Source organism: Scyliorhinus canicula, chromosome 13 (genome assembly GCF_902713615.1).
Source record: "Scyliorhinus canicula chromosome 13, sScyCan1.1, whole genome shotgun sequence".
Taxonomy (NCBI): Eukaryota; Metazoa; Chordata; class Chondrichthyes; order Carcharhiniformes; family Scyliorhinidae; genus Scyliorhinus; species Scyliorhinus canicula.
The window spans coordinates 139960019-139983066 of NC_052158.1; the positions used below are offsets into that span (position 1 = coordinate 139960019).

The 23048-nt window shown below is 45.8% G+C and overlaps 1 protein-coding gene across 7 annotated transcripts in view; it reads left to right on the forward strand.

Annotated features, from left to right (window-relative positions):
* dipk2ab (divergent protein kinase domain 2Ab) overlaps positions 1-23048 on the forward strand; it is a 242217-nt gene that overhangs the window by 34047 nt on the left and 185122 nt on the right. The gene's annotated exons all lie outside the window — the stretch shown is intronic.

A 23048-nucleotide genomic window follows, 5' to 3' on the forward strand; every position in this document is an offset into this window, starting at 1 on the left:
CAAGGTTTATATTCCATATCTCAATGTTTTAATTTTTTTGCAAAGCATAAAAAGTTATGGTTCACATTTTTTGTGATGTTGAAGCCGTCACAAGTTAAAAATGTGAAGTTTGTAAACAGTCATTTATAATAGAATTTATATTGGGATTGTAGTTGTCGGTTAATGATTTCAAATGGCATGGAATATTGCTTCACAGAAATCTGCATGCAGGTATTAGTTGGTTCGCAGACCTTTTTGCTTATTGTTGGTATAGCATTCCAGACAATGGTAATAATGATCAAGTAATTTGCGCCTAATTTAAAGGGGTAGAATTTGAGGATGCTGTTTAAGATGGTGAAATGTACCTACAATTTGCATTTTGCATCTAACCCGACCTAGTAATTTGTACAATTGTGAGCATGATCCGATGAATTTGGACTGTTTTGGTTTGTTCCATAATGGACACGAGTCTGGCTGGCTGTAGTGCATTTGGAAATGAGTGGCTCTGACTTTTAAATGACTGCAAATATTTTAAAACTACTGGTGGTCAAGAACCCCTCCTTAGTGCTTTTACTCTGCAATCCATGGGTATTCCAATTGGACCTCCAAGCAATCTCTGGAGTCCTCAGCTGCACAGTGGAGATTTTTCTTCTTCTGTCCTTTGCTACTGGTTCTGCAATGGATCTCTCGGGCGATCTCACTCTGCATCTTCACTTCAAGCAAAGCCAAGTCAGAATGCAGTTTTAATTTTCTAGCTATTGAATTTTTGCCCTAGCTTCAGAGGTCCTGGACTTTTCCAAGAGCTGGCAACATGGTAAAATGAAGTCTTTGTAGTCTTGAGCAAGAGAATGAAGCACTAATTCGGGATAGCACACATGGCTAGCACTGTGGCTTCACAGTGCCAGGGTCCCAGGTTTTATTCCCTGCTGGGTCACTGTCTGTGCAGAGTCTGCACGTTCTCCTGGTGTCTGCGTGGGTTTCCTCCAGGTGCTCCGGTTTCCTCCCACAGTCCAAAGTCTGTGGAGGTTAGGTGGATTGGCCATGCTAAATTGCCCTTAGTATCCAAAAAGGTTAGGAGGGGTTATTGGGTTATGGGGATAGGGTGGAAATGAGCGCTTAAGTGGGTCGGTGCAGACTTGATGGGTCGAATGGCCTCCTTCTGCACTGTATGTTCTAAGTATCTATGTATAACTGAGAGGATTCATAATTGGATATTCTCAACCTGATAGTTGAAAGATGGCTATGGAAAATGAATAGGAAATATAGAAGTGCAAAAATACTCTTGGTTTGGATGAAGCATACTGTTGATACATTTTAGTGGGATTTTGACTTAAATGTGACTTGCCATGCACCTAATTTGAGAGTGACTAATGATGACGCTAAATATGGAAAGTAGAACATACGCCATAATCCCCAGAGTGCTCATTCTTTAATTTGCAGAGGGCACAAATTTTTAACTAAGACTTTATTTCCCTCACTGGGGCATGAAGTGGACATCCCTGAGAATCACATTAAATATCCAGACTACAGACCCGAGACATTGGGTGTTAGTAATTTCCAGTTACTGTGGCCGAATACTACATGTAGGGGCCAAACTGCACCATGGAATTTGTAATTACTATCAATATGCCATAATCAATTTAAAATTTAAAAAAATTTATTCTTTGGGTATGGGTGTCGCAGGATTGTTGCCCATCCCTAATTGCCCTTGAACTGAGTGGCTTGCTAGGCTATTTCAGTGGAAGGGGCAGTTATGAGCCAACTGCATCGCTGCGTGGGTCTGAAGTCACCTGTAGACCAGACAGGGTAAGGATGGCAGATTACCTTCCCTGAAGGACATTAGTGAACCAGATGGGTTTTTACGACAATCGGCAATGGTTTCAAGGTCAGTTAGACTTTTAATTCCAGATTTTTGTTGAATTCAAATTTCACCATCTCCCATGTTGGGATTCGAACCTGGGACCCCTGAGCATCACCGTGGATCTCTGGATTGCTAGTCCAGTGACAATACCACTGTATTACCACCTTCCCGTAAGCCTGCACCAGAGGAACGGTGAGGCATTCATAACAGAATCCCCTTTAATTATTCTTCAGTTTCTCCAGTTGAATGTATTAAGTTAGAAATCTGACTGGTGAGGACGAGGGATCTTTTTCCTTGTTAAAGGCAGCTGGGTGCATCGGGGTGTAGTGGATATTTTTGATGTCCTAAAGCGAGTTAAATGACCAGCTGAGAAGAAAGTAGGGTTGGTGGGTAGAAATAGGCAGGTTTTGGGGAAGCAAAAATAGACAAATCAATGAATTTGCTTTCAAGTCGAGCAAACTGCTGGTCTTGGGACTCCAATCCCAGACGACACCTGAAGTGCCACTAAGTCGACTGGAAAACTGGAAGGAGGCTAGATTTTCAAGGACAAATCCCTTTTCAAGTTTTACTCCCTCCTATATCTTTCCAATCACCATGCCAAGAGTAGCTGTGAGGGCCTTACCAGATTGAATATGAGTAGCATTTTTCTGAAACTGAAGGACATATTTCATTCTTGAAGGATTTATAGAAGAGTTTAACAAGCAACTTGAGTGGCAGAAGGCACTTGATATAAAACCTCTCTCCTTGTTTAAGTTGTTATAACCACAGCAAATATTAATTTCTGAGCAAGCCAAATCTCAGAGACGACGACTTCTGGAGTATACCTTTTTTTTTATATTCGGAAACCTTGAAGAAATCTACTGTTCTCAGCAGCATAGAATTCCAGTGACACTTTAGGGATTTTAAAAATGAAAAGATTTGTTCACCAAATGAAAACACTTTAGCACACAAATATTACAGTTACATATTTAAAACAGTTTTCTAGCTTGGGTCACTGTCTGTGCAGAATGTGCACGTTCTCCCATTTCTTTGTGGATTTACTCCCGGCGCTCTGGTTTCCTCCGACAAGTCCCGAAAGGCATGCTGTTAGGTAATTTGGACATTCTGAATTCTCCCTCTGAACCCGAACAGGTGCCGTAGTGTGGCAACTCTGGGCTTTTCACAGTAACTTCATTGCAAGCCGACTTGTGACACTAATAAAGATTATTATGATCATTATAACTCTCAAAATCCAGTAGTATTACCCAAGGCAAAACTGCTGTTGCATTTATTACAAGTGTATCACATAGACCATAGATCATAGAATCCCCACAGTGCAGAAGAAGAACATTCGGCCCGTTGAGGCTTCACTGGCCCTTGGAAAGAGCACCCTACTCAGGCTAACGCCTCCACCCTATCCTTGTAACCCATCCACTCGACCTAACCTTTTGGGCACCAAGGGGCAATGTCGCATGACCAATCCACCTAACCTTATCTTTGGACTGACGTGACTTCAATCTTTCCCACTGAGTATTCCTAATTGAATCATAGAATCATAGAATTTACAGTGCAGAAGGAGGCCATTCGGCCCATCGAGTCTGCACTGGCTCTTGGAAAGAGCACCCTACCCAAGGTCAACACCTCCACCCTATCCCCATAACCCAGTAACCCCACCCAACACTAAGGGCAATTTTGGGACACTAAGGGAAATTTATCATGGCCAATCCACCTAACCTGCACATCTTTGGACTGTGGGAGGAAACCGGAGCACCCGGAGGAAACCCACGCACACACGGGGAGGATGTGCAGACTCCGCACAGACAGTGACCCAAGCCGGAATCGAACCTGGGACCCTGGAGCTGTGAAGCGATTGTGCTATCCACAATGCTACCGTGCTGCCCAGTGATCTCTGTCGGTGCATGCGCACAAGGGGTTAATGGGTAGATAGCAGCACCACATGATCACTAGAGGGCTGGACCAACAGGGGTATAAAGGGCAGTCACATGGGGTCTCTGTCTCTCTCGTGGGTGGGCTGTGAACAGGGCAACATCAGAACATCAAAACTGCTTTCTTCAAAACCGCTCTTCTGGTTTGACTGGAAGGCTGATTGAAAGTTCACCCCTTCTCCCAGCAAAGATATGTTCCCAGGATGTCTTTACCATAGCCAACACAACTCAACTTAACTTAACATTTCTCCTTTTTCTGTTTCATCCCGGATTTCATTGCCCTCAACACCTTTCTCTTTTCGAAATGTAACACCTTTCATGTTTTCTTATGGCCCTCAATTTAGGGTCAAATAAAATGCAATAACCGTCCCTTGTTTTCTTATTAAGCTGTTGTTATAAAAGTTCCTTACTGCCCATTGAAATGTAAAAGCTGAAAAAAAAGTCCCTATCTATCCTCTAATGTAAGTTTCTAAACTCTTCTTGTGTATTAATCCATTAGCTTCATTAGAAAGGCATCCAGTTAATACCTCTATCCCTTTCATCTCTCAATTCTGACAGACCAGCTGTCTCCTTTAGCTTTTCCCCAGCTTAATTAAATCATTAACACATGCACAGACGCACAGCCTTCCTTACAGAATAACACACTCTTCCCCCCCCCCCCCCCCGCCCCCCAATACGTTTAAAAATCCATCCTCGTATTCCTTTAAAGCTATGCATTTTCATTTGGTAAGTGTCATGGAAGTGTCCCTTTAAGAAATGTAACAATCTTTCATGTTTCCTATGGCCCTCAACTTAGGGTCAAATAAAATGTAATAACCGTCCCTTGTTTTATTATTAAACTGTTACAGGTTTTTGTCTTTCAGTGATGTCATTGTGTGGGTGGAGCTGTTTTTGGTTTTGCTTTCACTTTTCACTGCTATGGACTCGGACAGAGAAAATAAGTGTTTGACCTGTCTCTCTCTTTTCATTTTAAATATCTGTTCCAGTAAAAAAAAAACATTGATTATAGCTACCTGCTCTTTTGGTAACTTAAAAGATATAGTTTGCTTTCCGGAAGTGTTTAAACATGCTGGTGTCAGAGTCTCAGGAAAAGCCAGTCTTATTCAAGTGAAAATACAGTGTGCTGGGCCATGCCCTTGAAAAGCGGTTCTTGTAATGCAATTTTGAGGTTTTCACGGGTGCTGGGTCCGCTGCTGGTGAGGGCATTTAATGAGGCTAGGGAGCGGGGTATTCTTCCCCCAACAATGTCACAGGCTTCGGTCTCATTGATCCTGAAGCAGGAGAAGGACCCAGAACAATGTGGGTCAAACTCCTTAAAAAATGTTGACTACAAATTGCTGGCACAGATTTTGGCCTCGAGAATAGAGGATTGGGTACTGGGGGTGATGGGGGAGGACCAGACGGGATTTGTTAAAGGAAGGCAGCTAACGGCAAACATTAGAAGGCTCTTGAATGTCATCATGATGCCCTCCGAGGGGAGAGCGGTGGAGGTGCTGGTCGCTATGGAGCCTTTGACCGGGTGGAGTGGAAGTACTTGTGGGAGGTCTTGGAGTGGTTTGGGTTTGGGCAGGGTATTTGTAGATTGGGTCCGGTTGCTGTATCAGGCGCTGATGGCAAGTGTGTGGACGAACAGGGTAAGCTCGGAATATTTCAGACTTGAGCCGGGGTACGAGGCAGGGTTGTCCACTCTCCCCACTGTTGTTCACCTTGGCTATAGAGCCATTGGAGATGGCGCTGTGAGCGTCAAAAGGCCCAGTTAGTTGAGCAAATGAAGGAGGACTTTCTGGACACTGGGCACACATGACGGTGGCCCGGATGAACAGGTTTTGTTTAGGGAGAGGACAGGTGTGTGAGGTCTGTAGGAGGGCCCGCAAATCATGTCCACATGTTTTGGGCATGTCCGAAGCTTAGGAGATTCTGGCAGAGATTTGCCGATGTCATGTCCACGGTGCTAAAAACGTGGGTGGCGCCGAGTCCAGAGGTGGTGATCTTTGGAGTGTTGGAAGATCCAGGAGTCTGCGGTGGGCAAGAGAGGTGGACGTTTTGGCCTTTGCCTCCTTGGTAGCCCGGAGACGGATCTTATTAGCGCGGAGGGACTCGGAGCCCCCAAAATCGGGAGTTTGAGTTAGCGACATGGCCGGGTTTCTCAGGCTTGAAAAAAATCAAGTTTACCCTGAGAGGATCGATGTTGGGCTTCGTCCGGAGTGGCAGCCGTTTTATCAACTTTGGGGAAAACTAAACTGTTAGCAAATATAATGGGGGGGGGGGGTAGCAATAAGGGGGCAGAGGGAGTTAGTTTAGATTAATTTAGTTCAGTTCAGGCGGGATCAGCGAGAGAAGATGGAGGGACTTGGGGATTTGTGTGTATAAGTTATGTTGGCAGGGTATGGTTGTTGGTTGGGGTGGTGTTACGCACTGGATTATGTATCTTTTGTCGTTATAAAACCAGAAATGCCTTAATAAAATGTTTGTTTTTAAAAGAAAAGGAAAAGGGGTTTTGGGTTTATGGGATTGTGTTTTTGAATTGGAATAGTTAAAGTGGAATTCATGAAGTGTTATACATAGATTACTGTAGCTGTGGGGTGTCTTTATGTTTGCAATTGATAACAATTCTTGCTGTGTTTATATAAATGGTAATTTAACTCTATTCTTAGAATAAAGCTTATTTTGATTAAAGTAAGAAATCTTACAACACCAGATTAAAGTCCAACAGGTTTGTTTCGAATCACTAGCTTTCGAAGCGCAGCTCCTTCATCAGCTGAGCAGTGCTCCGAAAGCTAGTGATTTGAAACAAACCTGTTGGACTTTAACCTGGTGTTGTAAGACTTCGTACTGTGCTCACCTAGTCTCACGCCGGCATCACCACATTTTAATTAAAGTGTCTGGGAAGACTGTTGAAAAACACCCGAAGGGTAAGCTCTTGTGCTCACCCAAGCCAAATTCAGCATAAAAAGGTTCTAGGCAAGGTGAACTCCAAATGACACTTTGGAGTTTTTAAACCCTGGCCCATCCCAATAAGTTTCATTTTTACTGAACAAAAAGTTAAATGGTAAGATATAAAATGTAACTATTTTAGCTTGTTAACAGAATGACTTAAGGGGTGGCATCTCCACCCCTGGGGAAAAAAATAAGTGTCAGAAGTGGGGAGGAAATAAATACAATAACAATCACTCGTTGGGGAGGCCGATATGTCCCCTGGACCTGATGGGCTGCATCCCAGGATATTAAAAAGTAAGGAGCTGCAGAGATCGCGGATGCACGGTAGTAATCTTCCAAGAATCCTTAAATATTGGAAAAGTTCCAGAGGATTGGAAAACTGATAGATTTATTAGAATTCTTTTGAGGTGGAAATGAGCAGGATAGATGAAGGAGAATCAATTTTGATAAGGTACTACTGTACACAAAAGGCTACTCAATAAGATTAGAGCCCATGGGGGTAGTATATTAGCATGGATAGAGGGTTGGCTAACTGATAGATGATATAGTTGGGCTAAGAGGGGCATTTTCAGGATGGGCAACCTGTAATACCATAGGAATCCGTTCTGGAGCCACAATTATTCACAATATATATAAATTACTTAGAAGAGGGAAGTGAGTGCTCTATTGCCAAGTTTGCGGATTATACAAAAATGGATGGGAAGGCAGGTGGCGAGGATGACAGTCTTCAGAGAGATATAGAATTATAGAATTTACAGTGCAGAAGGAGGCCATTTGGCCCATCGAGCCTGCACTGGTTCTTGAAAAGAGCACTCCACCTAAGCCCACACCTCCAACCTGTCCCCATAAACTAGTAAAACCACCTTAGCTAAGGGCAATTTAGCATGAGCAATTCACCCAACCTGCACATCTTTCGACTGTGGGAGGAAACCGGAGCACCCGGAGGAAACCCACGCAGACACGGGGAGAACGTGCAGACTCTGCACAGACAGTGACCCAAGCTGGGAATCTAACCTGTGACCCTGGAGCTGTGAAGCAACTGTGCTAACCACGATGCTACTGTGCTGCCCCACAGGTTATGTGAGCGGGCTAAAACTTGGCAGATGGAATATAATGTAGCAAAATGTGAAATTACGCACTTTGCTGGAAGAATAAAGGAACTGAATATTATTTAAATAGAGAAAGACTGCAGAAAGCAACAGGACAGAGGGCTTTGGGGTCCTCGTACATTAATCACAAAGCTAGCATGCAAATTCAGCAGATAACAGGGAAGACAAATGGAATGTTAGTCATTATTTCAAAAGGAATGGAGAATTAAAATAGCCAAGTTCTGCTAAAACTATACAAGCATTATTTAGACCACACCTGGAATACTGTGAACGGTTTTGGTCTCATTATCTAAGAAAATATATACTGATATTGGAGGCAGTCCGGAGACGGTTCACTGGGTTGATCCCGAATATGGAGGGATTTTCTTATGAGGAGAGGCTGAGTAAGTTGCAACTGTACTCATTGATTAAGTAGAATGAGAGGCGACCGTGTTGAGACATATAGGATTCTTGGGGGCTTGATCCAGTAGATGATTGTTGTGTTTGATCCTTTGTACTTCACAAAGGAACTCGCCAAACACTCCCGACTTGTCCAAACCAGAATCTTTTATTGAGACTCGTGTGGTAAGATAGCAATCTGATATAGAGCACGTTATCATGGAGTCTGATAACTACTCCTCTGGAACTTGCACCTAGCACTGACCATTCACATGTACGTCTTATTACCCCCTCAATCTTCTTCTGAAGATCGCTGGATGTGTCTTCCTTTATATCCGAGTCACAGGTCACATGACCTGGGCATAGTTTGATGCACACCATCGAACTATGAAATCGCCCATAGGCATTTCACCACAATTCTGAGAGGATGTTTCATCTTGTGGGAGAGTCTTGGACCAGAGAGCATAATCTCAAAAGGGATCTACAGGTTAAGGCCGAGATGAGGAGCAATTTCTTCTGAGAGTAGTGAATCTGTGCGTTTCTTTACTGCAAAGAGCGGTACAGGCTGGGTCGTTAAGTATTTTCAAAGCTGATTCAGGGCAATAGACTGATTATTAATTATTGAGGAAATCAAAGGTTATGGGGATGTGGCGGGAAAGTAGAGTTGAGGATTATATCAGATCAGCCAAGATCTCATTGAATGGCAGACCAGACTCGGTGGGCAAAATGGCTTATTTCCCCTATGCCTTATGGCACAACCCAGAAATCTGTTTCATGCTGGTGTCAATTTACAGCGGGATCCGGAGACCTTTGAACATCGCAGCAGTGGGTTGGGCGTACAGCTACAGGTGGACCTTCATATTCCCACAGTGAGTCCATCTTCAAGCCTCTCAATGTTCCCAGAGATCCATCCTTTCATCAATAGTGGTTGAGTGATGTTGGACGATTTTTCAATATGGCACCTGGACAGTACTGTGGACTACATGCCATCCAGGCCTTCCTGCCACTGAACACCATGTCAAACCTGTGTGTGCATAATTAATGAAGTCAGATGGAAGATTTGATGCGTTTTCCCTCCAGCCTCCACAGCGGGAAGCACTCCACGTTCTCGCCTCTGCCACAGCACTGTCTCAAAATGGGAGAATTCCGTCCGAAGATTCTGTTTGCAATGTAACTTTCCTAGGTTTGGTTTACAATGTGCCTTTTAAAACAAATGGTGACTTTTTTGGAAATCAATTGTAGGGACACAAATTTGCAAACTAGGAAATGCATAAGTGACTGTATTTGTATTAATATCTCAATTGTGAGCAAAATGTTTTGACGTTCCTGTTTTTGAGAAATGAGATGTAATTTAAATATAACTTTCATTTAGACTAATGGTTTTGTCATTTTGATAGAGCAGTTGCATTATTCTTCTTCTAAATATTCCAGACAGTATTCTTCCTATTAATGGCCTTTGGTGTACTAAGGAGTCTCAGTTGTGCATTTTTCTTGAATTTGAGTGAATTCAAAACCTACAACAGGAATACCTCCACACCAAAATGGAAAGCTTCAGGAAAACAATCCATAACATTGCGCTTCCCCACAGGCATGGTTGGCAAAAATAAGAAAGGCAATTCCCTTTATTTCCCCTGGAGGTGGCCCAGCACAGGTGATTGTTGCAGTGTTAATGTATTCAACTGTCCGTGGATATTTTAAAGCCCCGATGAGATCACGGATAGTGTCCTTATCCGGTGTCACTTTATTAAAGCTAACAGAGTATTAATATTCGTCGGTTAGATGTTTAGCTGGTATTTTTAAGTATGCTTCACAGAATGCAGTTATGTGCAGATAACATTACAGCATCAACACTTTCTCTCTTCTCCCCCCCCCCCCCCCCCCCCCCCCGACTCCTGGAAAACAGTACACAAAAATTCATCTTTTGAAATTTCAGGACCTGTCAAACTGCTTGACTGACTATCTAAAACTTTAGTTGTGCACATTCTATTGTAACATGAAATGTGTCACCAATTTTACACACAATCAGCTCACATACAGCAATGAGGTGATAATCTGATGTTTATTCTTTTGTTGTGCGGATTGAGGGATCAATATTGGCTAAAGCACTGGGGAAAATAAATCCCCTGCAGTTATATGCAATCGTGCATGGGATCTTAGTCAATTTGAGAGGAAAGAGGACCTCCGTTTAAGCTCTCTGATCTCTTGTGTCAACTTGGATTTTTGTGCTTAAACCTCTGGAGTAGGTCTTGAACCCATAATTTTATGGTCCCGAATGTGATATTTCTACATGCTGAGCGCAACTGCCACCATAGGTGTCTGTACTGTGTGCGGGTAATTTTTTGAAACATCCATATCTGTTGTCATGAACTGAGGCTGTGTTCACTTAAACCACTTTTTTTTAAGTCACCTTAACCACTATTTCAGTTTTATTATAGATTCCAAGCAATCTTGTGCTGTTATTTTCAGTTGTGGATTGTTACCACAGCCTTGTTGGAAGATAGACAATTGTGTATGTCTGCCCTGCTTGGTTACCTCACGAGATGACAAAGATGAGCCTCGGTAACCGTTTCAAATTCTCCTGACATTATGCAGTGCAATCTCGTGCCTCTATGTTAGTTTCTGTTTCATCAGTTGTAGGCCCTAGTTTTTAAAAATGCTTGACAAAGACTTAGAAGTTGAATTAATTTCTGCCAGTAGCCATAAGATACATATTTTTGTATTTTAAAAAAAACACGTTCCACTGTCTTCTGAATTGTACTACTTGGATTGTTTGCAGTCAGTTTAGTGAGTTTGTTCACTTTATCCACTGTGACAGAATGGAATTAAAAGCCGGGAGCCCTGTGTTTAAGACTTCGGCTAATGATTTTCCTTTTGATCCTAGGGTAAGGCAGAACAAAGTTGCTGTCGATCTTTTTTGCCAACTGGATAGGATTACTACTTATTGAATCTGGAAACAGAACTAATTAACTTATCAATGAAAATAAAGCCTTGTATGCAGCAAAAATGAAATGGCCTTTTTTGCTGTATTTTCCTAGGCGTTTCGTTGTTATTCCCATAGCATTCTTGAGCAGGGGTGAGTGCACACTCAAACGAAACTTGGCATCAGGTCAAGCAGCTGCTGGGATCATGATGTCATGCAAAATTCCACAAAGTGTTTCAATCAGCAAAAAGAAGGCACTGAATAATGTGTGCTTTGCACAAATGCAAGAATAGCTAGAAGCTTGCTTTTAGATTTTTAGATCTGTATGCCAATAGTTTCAAGGCAGTTTCTTTGCATAATCTGTGACAGTCATCGCCTGTGGCGGTTGATTTTCTTTTTCTGCAGTTTTATTTGAAGGCTGCTTTCTTGCTGTTAGTATCCTTAGTTCAGTTTGAGTTACGCATGTACGGAAAGATCTTTTTTCCACAATATATTGTTGGTTTGTTTCCAAAGTGTTGTCAGTTTAGCGAAGATGGTTAATTATGTAAAAGACTTTGAACATATTTATGAAATTACCCCCACAGCCTCTCCAGAAAAGTAGAACATAGAACAGTACAGCACAGAACAGGCCCTACGGCCCTCGATGTTGTGCCGAGCTTTATCCAAAACCAAGATCAAGCGATCCCACTCCCTGTCATTGTGGTGTGCTCCATGTGCCTATCCAATAACTGCTTGAAAGTTCCTTAAGTGTCCGACTCCACTATCACACAGCAGGCAGTTCATTCCACCCTCTAACCACTCTCCGAGTAAAGAACCTGCCTCGGGCATCCCTCCTATATCTCTCACCTTGAACCTTATAGTTATGCCCCCTTGTAACAGCTACATCATGCAGTAACCTCTCTACTTTTATATTCTATCCCCTTGCAATAAGCAACATTTCACTTGCTTTCCTCATCACTTGCTGCACCTACATATTATGGGAATATAGTCATGGGAATCGGGAGGAAAATACTCTACTAGTTGGAGTCATATTTAGCGCGAAGGGAAATGGTTGTGGCTGTTGGAAGTCAATCATCTCAGTCCTAGGACATTGCTACAGATGTTCCTTGGCAATGTTCTTGGCCTATTCGTGTTCGACGTTTAGCTGCTGTTGTATAAAGAGTCCAAGAGAGCTAATTCAGTCTAATAAACTGGTATAAAGAAATGTGCCCTTTTAATTAAATGGTAATTGCTTATCAAGTACAGATCACCTTGGTTCGAAAGATTTACTTGATAGTTAATGTTGACCTGGTGGGATGCTGCAGATTACCTCAGTGATTTAATGTCTGGAGCAAATTAGCAGGTGTTCCTAATATTGCTCTTCAATGTCTCCAGCTGGAAAGTGGATGTTGGGTGAAGACGAAATAGATTTGGCTGTAACACCTCCATTTGGTTGCATTTCACATCTTGCATTTCACAGTCGAAGGGCCACTAGTATGAGATACTGGAAGGAAGCAGTCATGGACAGAATTGTACCCCAGCCTGAGTCTCCATGTTTTGAAGAGGAAGGAAAAGGATTGGGGAGAAAAACTGAGTGCTTTTGGAATCTTACGCATACAATTTTAACGTCGTGTACTCAGATTTTAAACAGGAAGTGAAAACCGTTGTCAATTTGGTACAATACTTTCATCAATTATACACTCAAGGGATTTAACGTGACAGTGATTTTATATTTGTTTTACCACTCTACTTCTATAGTGGCTATCTTTGTAAGCTCTCCCAGTTGCTTTATAACCAAATTTACACTTGTATTGTCAAGAAATGCTTTCAGTCAAATTTAGTAGTTTCAGTCTAATGAAGTCCCCACGGGTTCTGCAATACAAAATAGCTTTATTGTTTCATAACTTGCATGAAATACTGCAAAATTAAATCCATTATCATCATGTGAATGTGATAATACTAAATTTTGCAGTCCGGAGGTAATCAGCAGTCGAACACCAGATAACTTCAAAGAGCCGTTTACTTACTGCGGGGCTGTAGCACAAGTGTAACTGAGTTACAGCAAGTGAAAAAGCAAATTTCTCTTAGTTACAGTTGACTATATATTCTTACAAAATCCATCAAGCCTTTCAATCATTAGTCATACAATTAGCTCATTACACCCCTCCTTTATGTAATTATTTTCTTCCCATCATTAGTAATACAGTTAGTTTCATAGCATAGTAATTCTTTATCAAAAGTCCTGAGGAGTGACTTTTCCCCCGGCTGTGTTTCGTTCTCACCACAGATTCTCGCAGACAGTCAAGGTCGTGATAACGCCTTCTCACAGGAACAATTCATTTCACAAAGCTGGTATACAAACTTGACATTCCATTTCCCATCAAGCTCTGATTTTTAACATGACCAAACTCTCATTCCATTTCCCATTAAGCTCTGATTCTAACTTGAGCCAAACTCTCATTTGCACCTTTTTCATAATCCTGGCCTACTTTTTTAACCTCCTTTCACCAATCATGTACACAAAACCTTTCTCCTCACTGTGCAATGTCTCTCCATTACATCCTATTAGAAATTTAGCCAAGTCATATTTAACCAAAGAAAATTGTATGATATACAGCTATCATGGCGACCCTCTGTGTATACCGCATTAGACATGTTGAAAAATATCACATTCAATTGTGTGAGCAAAACTGATCTCGCCTTCTAATTTCTCCACTGGGTGAACTGTGCCAGACTTGGAGAACACTTCTCGAGCACTGTGTAGCCCCCAATATGGCCTAACCACTTCTGGAACAACTTGCAACACATGCACAAGGAAGTGCATGGATACTGCGACCGTGTTGTTTCCTTTATTGATTTTTTTGTTGTTGCATCTTTACAAGTGATATTAATGTCACAATATTTTCTTGGATGATAATTGCCTGAGTACTTTTGAGGCTCTTTGGTCTCTACTGCAGTAGCCTCGCGCTTACTCTCTGTTCATTGATTTTCTGTTTACTGAATATTCCGTTCGTAGTCCCCCAACTATCAGTTCCAAATATAGCTGATTTCTTAACTTACCACATAAATTCGCTCTCTCGATACTTTTAACCAGCTATCTGGATCTGATCGATCTTGGTTAATGGGAGCCAGTCTTCATCCTCCTTCCATTGCACATTGCTTCTGCACTGGGGGGAGACGTCCACCTTCCAGTTCTCTGCATTGGCTTGTCCCCATTTTTCCTAATTTTTGTACCCAGCCTCTGCTTTGAAAAGCTAATTGGGCATAAAACCTGTTCTCCCCATTCTTCTGTCACCGTTCGCCACAAAGCACACACACTTGTCATCAATTCCATCCTCCTCCTGGACACTGCCACAGATTAAACCTGACTTTGTTTGCAATTGTGGCATCCAGTTTAATCCCTGAGCTTTCAATCTATAACCTCTCCCATTTGCTACCCAAACTCATTCACATCTTTGCCACTTCTAGATTTGACTATTCCAGTGCTCCCGTGCTTAGCCTGCAAGCCTCCATCTTTTATAAACATCAGCTCAGCCTAAATTCTACAGCTGTTATTCTACATTGCAGCATGTCCCATCAGTCCTGTGCTCCATAGTTTCGGGGACCCCAGCACCTGTAAATTGAAACTTTCACGCTTAAACCCATTCATGGCCTTGCCTCTCCCTATCTGTGACCCTTGCTTTAAGTAACTCTGCATTCGACTTCCGGTTGCGGCTATGACTAGCTAAGCCGCACATTTGGAAGCTCCTGCAACAACGGTGTTTTTGGGCCAATTGGAGGGCCCCAACGGCGCTGAAAAAACGAATCCCGGTGGGGGAAGGTCCCCTGAGGAGAACTAGACCGATTTTATGGTCGGTACCCGGAGTGGAGCGGCAAGAAAAACGGCAGCAGCTCCCCAAAAAAAGCGGGGGAAGAAAATCAAAATGGCGGCCGGCGGCGCATCGGAGGAGTGGAAGAAATGGGCGGAGGAGCAGCAGGCCACTCTCCTCCGTTTTTTCACGGAGATGAAAGTGGAACTCTTAGAGTCCATGAACGCGACGGCCACCAGGTTGGTGGGAGCCCAGGCGATCCAAGAGGCGTCGATTAAAGATCTGCAGCAGGAGATGACCGCGAGGGAGGAGGAGGCCACAGTCATCGGGGCAAAGGTGGAGGTGCACGAGGCACTCCACATGAAGTGGCAGAGCCGCTTCGAGGAGCTGGACACTCGGATGAGGAGGAAAAATTTGAGGATCCTGGGCCTGGAAGAAGGCCTGGAGGGGTCGGATCTCCCGGGATATGTGGCGGAGATGTTGAGCTCCCTGATGGGGGAAGGGGCCGGTCCGGCGCCCCTGGAATTGGAAGAGGCATACCGGGTCATGGCCAGGAGGCCTAGGGCAAACGAGCCCCCGAGGGCGGTGCTGGTGCGGTTCCAGCGGCTAAGTGATCGAGAGAAAGTCCTGAGGTGGGCTAAAAGGGAGAAAAGCAGCAAGTGGCAGAACTCGACGGTAAGGGTGTACCAGGACTGGAGTGCGGAGGTGGCAAAGCGGCGGGCCCGGTACAACCGGACAAAGGCGGTGCTACACGCGAAAAAGATCAAATTTGGAATGCTGCAACCGGCGCGCTTGTGGGTCACCTACAAGGACCGACATCATTATTTCGAGTCCCCAGAGGAGGCCTGGACCTTTGTACAAGAGGAAAAGTTGGACACGAACTAAAACCTGGGAGCACCGGCGGTCGTAGCCGCCGGGGGACTCTTGATTGAGCAAGTGGCCCTTTTCTTTTTCAGGCCAGGTCGGAACTGGGTAACAGTTTCGTGGATTGTTTGGGGTGTTTTTTCTCGAACGGTTGACTTTTCTGAATATTTTGAAGGTTTCGAGTTGTTGGGTGTTTCTGTGTATTTGTACTGTTGAAATCTCTATGGTGGGTCGTTGGCTTCTTATGGGGTGTTTTTTCCCGTTTCCAATTTCCCTTAGTTATTTACCCCTCTTACCCTTATTCTTTGGGTGCTTGGGGGGGTTTTTGGTTCCTTTTTTTTCTTTTCGGGTTATGGTTATCTGCGGTTATTTATACTGTTTGATGGAGGGTGATGGTTGGGCACACTGTTAGTTGATAGTTAGTTAATTATTTTGTTATTTAAGTATGTAGTTAAGTATTTATGTATTTAGTTGCCATTGGGTATTTGTATTTATATTGTTAAGTTGGGGAGACGGGATGGGGGGGAGCGGGTTGATTATGCGGGTCTTTCTCGGGGGTTTTAAGGGGATCTTTCACGGGCGCAGATGGGATGAACCGGGAGGAGTCGGAATGTGGCAGGAGCAGCCGGGTCAGCGGAGACCAGCTGACTCTCGGGAGTACGATGTGGGGTACATCGCGGCTAGGAGGTGTCCTAGCCAGGGGGGGGGGGGGGGGGGGGGTGGGAAAGGGGGGGGGGGCTGGGGGGGGACACCGGGTTGCTGCTGGAAAGACCAGGGACGAGAAGGGGAGAGCCGGGGGGGGTGGGGGGGGGGGGCCATCGCTATGGGAAGCGGGTCAGAAAAGAAGGGATGACCCGGGGCGAGCAAGGGACAAGACATGGCTAATCGACAGGGAGTAGGGACGGGTCGCTCTGCGACCCGATTGATCACGTGGAACGTAAGGGGGCTGAATGGGCCGGTCAAAAGATCAAGGGTCTTCTCACACCTGAAGGGACTGAAGGCTGATGTAGCAATGCTGCAGGAGACTCATTTGAGGGTAGCAGATCAGGTCCGCCTGAGAAGGGGGTGGGTGGGACAGGTGTTCCACTCAGGCTTGGATATCAAAAACCGGGGGGTGGCGATTTTGGTGGGAAAGAGGGTGTCGTTTGTGGCGGCAGAGGTGGTGGCAGACAAGGAGGGCAGATACGTGATGGTGAGGGGTAGGCTGCAGGGAGAGAATGTGGTACTGGTAAATGTGTATGCCCCGAACTGGGACGACGCGGGTTTTATGAGGCGCCTGTTGGGCCTCATCCCGGGACTGGAGGCAGGGGGTCTGATCATGGGAGGGGACTTTAATACGGTGTTAGACCCTGGGCTGGATAGATTGAGCTCCAGGACGAATAGGAGGCCGGCAGCGGCAGAGGTGTTAAGGGGGTTCATGGAGCAGATGGGAGGGGTAGACCCATGGAGATTTGGTAGGCCTAGGGCGAGGGAGTATTCTTTTTTCTCCCACGTCCACGGAGTGTACTCTAGGATCGATTTTTTCGTATTGAACAGGGGGCTGATACCGAGGGTGCAGGACACGGAGTACTCGGCCATTGCGATATCGGACCATGCACCACATTGGGTGGACGTGGACATGGGGGAGGCGCGGGACCAACGCCCGTTGTGGCGCCTGGATGTAGGGCTGTTGGCGGACGAAGAGGTGTGCAGAAGGGTGAGAACGGGCATTGAGAACTATCTGGGTACGAATGACACAGGTGAGGTGCAGGTGGGGACGGTCTGGGAGGCCTTGAAAGCAGTGATTAGAGGAGAGCTGATCTCCATAAGGGCACACAGAGAGAGGAAGGAGAGGCAGGAAAGGGAGAGGCTGGTGGGGGAGCTCCTAGAAGTAGATAGGAAATATGCGGCGGCGCCAGAGGAGGGGCTATTAAGGGAGCGGCGTAGCTTGCAGGCCAGGTTCGACCTACTGACCACTAGGAAGGCGGAAATGCAGTGGAGAAGGGCGCAGGGTGCGGCGTATGAGTACGGGGAAAAGGCGAGCAGGATGCTGGCACACCAGCTTCGTAAGTGAGATGCAGCCAGAGAGATTGGGGGAGTGAGAGAGAGGGGTGGGGACGTAGTGCAGAAGGGGCAAGAGGTGAATAGGGTCTTTAGGGACTTCTATAGGGAATTGTATAGGTCTGAACCGCCGAAGAGGAGAGGGGGAATGAAGAACTTTCTCGACAAATTGGGGTTCCCAAAGGTACAGGAGGAGCTGGTGGAAGGGTTGGGGGCGCCGATAGAGCTGCAGGAGCTAATTAAAGGGATAGGCCAGATGCAGGCGGGGAAGGCGCCGGGGCCGGATGGGTTCCCGGTGGAGTTTTACAGGAAATTTGTGGACTTGGTGGGTCCAGTGCTGGTGCGAGCCTTTAATGAGGCGCGCGAGGGGGGGGTTCTGCCCCCAACAATGTCGCAGGCCCTGATCGCCTTGATTTTGAAGCGGGACAAGGACCCGGTCCAGTGCGGGTCCTACAGGCCCATCTCCCTCCTGAATGTTGACGCCAAGCTGTTAGCAAAGGTCCTGGCAACCAGGATAGAGGACTGTGTGCCAGGGGTAGTCCATGAAGACCAGACGGGGTTCGTGAAGGGACGCCAACTTAACACAAATGTCCGGAGATTGTTAAATGTGATTATGATGCCAGCAGTGGAAGGGGAGGCGGAGATAGTGGTAGCGCTGGACGCGGAGAAGGCATTTGACAGGGTGGAGTGGGAATACTTGTGGGAGACGTTGGAAAGGTTTGGGTTTGGGGAGGGATTTATCAAGTGGGTAAAACTGCTCTATTCAGCTCCGATGGCAAGTGTGGTAACAAACGGGAGGAGGTCAGAATATTTTGGGCTCCATCGAGGTACTAGGCAGGGATGTCCCCTATCTCCCTTACTCTTTGCATTAGCGATTGAGCCGTTGGCGATGGCACTGAGGGGTTCAGGGGGGTGGAGAGGACTGACAAGGGGAGGGGAGGAACATCGGGTCTCGCTCAATGCGGATGATTTGTTGTTGTATGTGGCAGACCCGGAGGGGGGAATGCCGGAGGTAATGGGGATACTAGCGGAGTTCGGGGACTTTTCGGGATATAAATTAAATCTGGGGAAAAGTGAGGTCTTTGTAATACACCCGGGAGACCAAGGGGAGGGAATTGGGAGGCTCCCCTTCAAAAGAGCAGTTAAAAGTTTTAGGTATTTGGGGGTGCAGGTGGCAAAGAACTGGGGGACCCTCCACAAGTTGAACTTTTCCAGACTGGTGGAACAGATGGAGGAGGAGTTTAAGAGGTGGGACATGGTGCCGCTGTCGCTGGCAGGGAGGGTGCAGTCAGTTAAAATGACGGTCCTCCCGAGGTTCTTGTTTTTGTTCCAGTGTCTGCCCATCTTCCTCCCCAGGGCCTTTTTCAAGAAGGTAACGAGTAGTATCATGGGGTATGTGTGGGCACATGGCACCCCGAGAGTTAGAAGGGTCTTTTCGGAGCGGAGTAGGGATAGTGGAGGGCTGGCGTTACCCAACCTTTCAGGATATTACTGGGCGGCAAATACATCGATGGTACGAAAGTGGATGATGGAAGGGGAGGGGGCAGCCTGGAAGCGCATGGAGAGGGCGTCCTGCGGCAACATAAGCTTAGGGGCACTGGTAACGGCACCATGGCCGCTCCCTCCCACGAGGTATACCACGAGCCCAGTGGTGGCGGCCACCCTCAAGATCTGGGGGCAGTGGAGGCGACACAGGGGGGAAGTGGGAGGTCTGATAGGGGCACCACTAAGAGGGAACCACAGATTTGCGCCGGGAAACACAGGAGGGGGATTCCAGAGCTGGCAGAGGGCGGGTATTAGACAACTGAGGGACTTGTTTATAGAGGGGAGGTTTGCGAGCCTGGGAGAGCTGGAGGAGAAATTTGGGCTCCCCCCGGGGAACACGTTCAGGTACCTCCAAGTGAAGGCATTTGCCAGACGACAGGTAGCGGGGTTCCCCGCGCTCCCCGACAGGGGGGTGAGTGATAGGGTGCTATCAGGGGTCTGGGTCGGGGAGGGGAAGATCTCGGACATCTATAAGATTATGCAGGAGGTGGAGGAGGTACCAGTAGAGGAGCTGAAAGATAAGTGGGAGTTAGAGCTGGGGGAACAGATAGAGGACGGGACATGGGCAGACGCCCTGGAGAGGGTCAACTCGTCGTCGTCATGTGCGAGACTAAGTCTCATTCAATTTAAGGTACTGCATAGAGCCCACATGACGGGGACAAGGATGAGTCGGTTTTTCGGGGGGGAAGACAGGTGTATTAGATGTTCGGGAAGCCCTGCGAATCATGCACATATGTTTTGGGCATGTCCGGCACTGGAGGAGTTCTGGAAGGGGGTGGCAGGGACGGTGTCGAGAGTGGTGGGGTCCAGGGTCAAGCCAGGATGGGGACTTGCGATCTTCGGGGTTGGGGTGGAACCGGGGGTACAGGAGGCGAGGGAGGCTGGAATATTAGCCTTTGCGTCCTTGGTGGCCCGGAGGAGGATCCTGATTCAGTGGAGGGACGAAAGGCCTCCGAGTGTTAACACCTGGTTAAACGACATGGCAAACTTCATCCAATTGGAAAGGATCAAATTCGCCCTGAGAGGGTCGGTGCAGGGGTTTTCCAGGCGATGGCAACCCTTCCTAGACCTCTTGGATCAGAGATAGAAACTGAGGCCGTGACAGCAGCAACCCGGGAGGGGAGGGGAGGGCGGGAGGGAGGGGGGAGGGGGGGAGAAAGACGAAGGAAGTACGGTAGCGGTGGTGGCACGGGCAAGGCCTGCCCGAGGACGCTGCTAGAAACGATAAGTTGGTCTGACTGTCGGTTCGCCGGCGGGGGGGGGGGGACGGGGGGTGGGGGGGGGGGGGTGGGGGGGGGGGGGGGGGGGGGGGGGACACCGCGGGTAGGGTGGGGGGGGGGGACTTTTTTTCTTTTTCTTGTTAAGTAGGGGGGTTTGACTTTGTTTTGTTATAATTTAAATGTGAATGTAGGGGGGGTTAAAATGTTTGTATTTTGAAAAATTCAATAAAAATTATTTAAAAAAAAAAAGTAACTCTGCATTCTATCCTGACCACTCCTTTCACCTGTGATGAAACCAAAGAGGAAAGATGAAAAAACATTTCAAAATGGAAGTTCCCATTGGGTCTCAAGTCGTTTCTGTACATACACCTGCTGGACAATGGGTGCGCACACACAGTTGATTAGGTTTCTCTGTAAATGGCCCTTTGCACTTGTGTAGTTCGCCTTATTAATGTCTTCAGGTTGGGAAGCAGCCCCGTGCCAGAAGGAAAACAAAAAGAAGTAAAATTGAGCAAAGATTATCGATGGCTTGTAAGAGACGTGCCGTTCTGCGGAAAGTGCCTGAAGAAGTGGGACAGAGAGTAGGTCCTAGGAAGACAGTCAGGTAAAGGAAGGACCGGAATCTGAAATGGATCCTGTTCAGTGAAGCTAGAAGTACGGAGCAGGCAAAGAGACTCTGGGTTATAGAGGCAGAGCCACAGGAAGCGGACAAGTAAAGTAGGCTTGCAAGGAGCCAGATGATCTGGGGAGACAGCCAAAGAGGTTGGTGACTCCTTAATATGGACCTGTGAAGCAGTTCAGTTAAGATGGGACAAATCGGAGTGTGGAAGGCAAGACCTGAAAGCATGAAGAGATCAAGGAAGAATGAATATCGGAAGGAGAGCCTAAATCCTTGGAGGAGGATCCTGATTGAAGGCAAATTTTTTTGTGTGGATGTTTTTTAATGCTTGTGACAAAGACAAAAGTTCAATGAGACCGATTGTTGAGATCTCCTTAGAATCTACTTTAGCATTGGTCACTTGAATTTGGGAGTGTGGGGCGGTGACTCAAGGTTCACATGGTAGTTTACATGGACTGTATATTGTGAGTTTTGGATAGATTTTGTTAACTTGTGTTGTCTTTACAAATTTGGATATATCTGTAAAAGTACAGTTCGGCTGACAGTATAATATTGTTCATCTTGTTTGATAAATATTTTGCTCTAACGTACACTAGCAGACTCCTGTGACTATATCCAGTAACCGCTCCCCTTGTTTCTAAATGAAAAATAAAAGTTAGCATCCATCAGGCCAAGTTCCACCCTGGAATCAGATATTTGTCCAGTGTAAGATCAGCTGGGATTACATCGCACACCACTGTTGTTGTGTTGTCACTAAACTCTGTAACTCCCTCCCTAAATCCCTCTGCCTCTACCGTCCTTCTCCCACTTATTTTCAGACCCTCTTCAAAATTCACCTGTTTATCAAATTTTTGGCTGCACGTCCTAATATTTCCTCTTGGTGTTACTTTATCTGACTATACTTTTAACTCCTTGGGATGTTTTTCAACATTAAATCCGATGTAACTATCCAAGCACATCAGTGCATATGTCAAGGCTGAAACATTTGTAGTGATCTTCAGTTAGATATGTTCAGATAGGAAGACCCACATGCGCTGCAGCAGTTCAAGATCGTCACCACCTTCTGAAAGGCAGCTTCATGGAAAATAAATGTTCACATCCCAAGAATGAATTCTTAAAAACCAAAGTACACTTTTAAAAAAAAATCTTTATTAGTGTCACAAATAGGCTTACACTAACACTAATGAAGTTACTGTGAAAGTCACTTCGTTGCCACACTAGTTGCCATCACTTTGTTGCCACATATTGGACATTCTGAATTCTCCTTCAATCACCTAACAAGCACGTCTTTCGGGACTTGTGGGAGGAAACTGGAGCACCCGGAGGAAACCCATGCAGACACTGGGAGGACATGCAGACTTCGCACAGACAGTGACCCAAGCTGGGAATCTAACTCTGAGCCCCTGGCGCTGTGAAGCAACATTGCTAACCACTGTGCTACCGTGCTGCCCAACCTTACAGCTCTCGCAATATATTTCACCTGCCTTCTTGTTGTCCACTCACATAACCTACCTATATCTCTTTGCAACCCCTCTGTCTTCCTCACAGCTTGCATTCTTACCTAAGTTTTGTGTTGTTGGCAAACTTAGATACTTCACTTTTAGGATGGCAATAACTGAGACCAATATGAAAACTATTTGTTCACCACAAGATTCCATAAAACACAAGGAAATGTTTCAATTCTGTGAACATTAAAACATATGAGCCACAGATATTCATCTACAAATGGAATCTGTAGTTTCCATATTAATTCCTTGCCCTGTTCACCTCGCACAACTGCAACTTGCTCTGCTTCAAATATTTATTAACTTTTCCGCCTGTGAGTCGCAATCTTCTCGATATCTTGACCTGGGCTATCTGTAA